General features: G+C 41.3%; 1 pseudogene; it reads left to right on the forward strand.

Annotated features, from left to right (window-relative positions):
- The first annotated feature begins 325 nt into the window (after positions 1 to 325).
- On the forward strand, positions 326 to 1463 carry LOC115838978 (spermine synthase pseudogene; annotated as a pseudogene).
- The last annotated feature ends 1427 nt before the right edge of the window (positions 1464 to 2890 follow it).

Raw genomic sequence — 2890 nt, forward strand, 5'->3', positions numbered from 1 at the left:
CAGTGTGATTACCTTAAATATGAGATAAAGAATGGTCATTTTAGTTAGTAAGTTTATTATTATTTTCATATTCTCTGTTATGGCTGTAATAACTATCCATCCTCAAGCAGAGAATTAAGGGGCTGAATTTACTAGTAGCCAAAAGCAACATTCTAATGTCAGATTTACAATGATAGACTTTTTTTTTTTAATCAGTTTTGCATTCCAGTACACACAACTAGCGAGATCTTTTTCTTTCAAACTTCCAACATGTCAAAAATATCCTCTTGGCACTCCCCGCCGGCTGCAGCCTGACACACCACGCGGACCCCCAGTCTCCCCGGCCCCCTCCCCCAGGCATGGCCCAGGGCCTCGCCTCACTATGGCAGCAGCACAGCACGGCACCCTTGACTTCATGCTCGGCACCAAAGCTGATGGTGAGACCATTCTGAAAGGCCTCCAGTCCATTTTCCAGGAGCAGGGGATGATGGGGTTGGTGCACACCTGGCAGGACCATGGCTATTTAGCGACCTACGTAAACAAAAACGGCAGCTTTGCCAATTTGAGAATTTACCCGCATGGATTGGTGTTGCTGGACCTTCAGAGTTACGACAGTGATGCGCAAGGCAAAGAAGTTGACAGTCTTTTGAACAAAGTAGAAGAAAGAATGAAAGAATTGAGTCAGGACAGTACTGAGCGGGTGAAGCGATTACCACCCATAGTTCGAGGAGGGGCCATTGACAGATACTGGCCCACTGCAGATGGCCGCCTGGTTGAGTACGACATAGATGAAGTGGTGTATGATGAAGACTCACCTTACCAGAACATTAAAATTTTACACTCAAAACAATTTGGAAATATTCTCATCCTCAGTGGGGATGTTAATTTGGTGGAAAGTGATCTGGCGTATACCCGGGCCATCATGAGCAGCGGCAAAGAAGATTACACTGGCAAAGATGTACTGATTCTAGGAGGCGGAGATGGGGGCATATTATGTGAAATAGTCAAACTGAAACCAAAAATGGTCACTATGGTAGAGATTGACCAAATGGTGATTGACGCATGTAAGAAATACATGGGAAAAACATGTGGTGATGTCCTAGACAATCTTAAAGGGGACTGCGATCAGGTTCTCAGAAGACTGTATCAGAAGACTGTATTCCAGTACTGAAGAGGTACACCAAAGAAGGGAGAGAGTTTGATTATGTGATTAATGATTTGACAGCTGTTCCAATCTCCACATCTCCGAAAGAAGATTCCACATGGGAGTTTCTCAGACTGGTTCTTGACCTCTCAATGAAAGTATTGAAACAGGATGGGAAATATTTTACACAGGGGAACTGTGTCAATTTGACTGAAGCCCTGTCACTCTATGAAGAACAGCTGGGGCACCTGTATTGTCCTGTGGAATTCTTAAAGGAGATCGTCTGTGTCCCTTCATACTTGGAATTGTGGACACTGTTTGGAAGAAAGCTAAACCTTGAAAATCAATTTCCCCTAATCATGTGTGCTGCAAATAGCCTTCCTGACCTTCATATGCTGTACATGACGTCGAAAGGAGTCAGGCAATTAATTGTGAATTCCTTCAAGTTTCCTTTTTTAAATTATTTTTTAATTTAAAAATCAAATGGAAAATGTATATTTTGATGAACTAGAGTTATTTTTTTGAAGGATGATTAGACAGCACAGTGAAGGCTGCTAAATGCACTGAACCTCTAGAATGTGATTTTTGTTTTTGTTTTTCTATGTGGGCTTTTTTTGTTTCTGTTTTGGTAGACTTCGAATTTGATTGTTTGGAGGAATGAACATAATTGTTTTCTTCTGGAGGGAAGCTCTTGACGGGAGTTCCTTTTCCCCCCAAATTGACATAGGTATTAAAATTTGGTGCTTATAAGGAAAGACTTTTAAAAATGAATAGCAATGCTTCGATTAAGATTACAAATGAGAAAAAAAAAAATCCTTTTTCTTGGACTTCCCTGGTGGAGCAGTGGTTGAGATCCCACATGCCGCGGAGCGGCTGGGCCCGTGAGCCATGGCCGCTGAGCCTGCACGTCCGGAGCCTGTGCTCCGCAACGGGAGAGGCCGCAACAGTGAGAGGCCCGCGTACCACACACACACACAAAATCCTCTTTCTTTTCAAGGTCTTGAAAGCCATATGTACTTATCTTATTAGTATTATAGCACACATCCCAAATGCTCCTCACACCTCCTGCCCCAGCCCTAACTCTGGCTGTCTCTTCAGTTTACAGTAAAATTAAAACGAATCCAAGCTACTTTGTTCATCTTCGCTGAAAATTATTTTTTGTTAAATGTTACCTAAATTAGCCAGAGTTTTTGTTCTCATTTATATACCTGAAGCTCTTGTAAGTTTCCTTCAAATTATTATTTAGCTACAAATGTGACCACTTTTACCTGCTCCTTGGAATATTTTTCATTGGTTTCTTAGACAGAATAGTGCATTATCAGTGCTAGTGAATAAACACTCTGTGAGAATGAGGTGAGTCAGCATAATCACGTGCTACTTTACTGATGAGTAAGCCAAGGTAAAGAGAAGCAGTGATTCTCCCAGTGTCAAACGTGTCAGCAAAAAGAAAACTTAAAAACCTGAGCTCATGAATTGTCGTCCAATTGCTTAATGTTCTGAGCCAAAATGCTTCTCTTTAACATCTAAAATGAGTTATTTCCACACATCTCTAAATACAGCAGTAGTTGAGTTAGAACCTGCTGTCTTTTTGTGGGACAGATTTTAACATGATTTTGATGCCAGATATGTTGGTGCAACCTTCTCATCAGAAGAAATACTTCACATTAACAATCAAAACTTACATTCTACAATGTTTTTCTAGCTCTTAGAAGCCATAGGTTTCTGAACAGACACACCAAAGGCTACCAAACTGTGTAGGGGAGTAAG

Source organism: Globicephala melas, chromosome 6, assembly GCF_963455315.2.
Source record: "Globicephala melas chromosome 6, mGloMel1.2, whole genome shotgun sequence".
Taxonomy (NCBI): Eukaryota; Metazoa; Chordata; class Mammalia; order Artiodactyla; family Delphinidae; genus Globicephala; species Globicephala melas.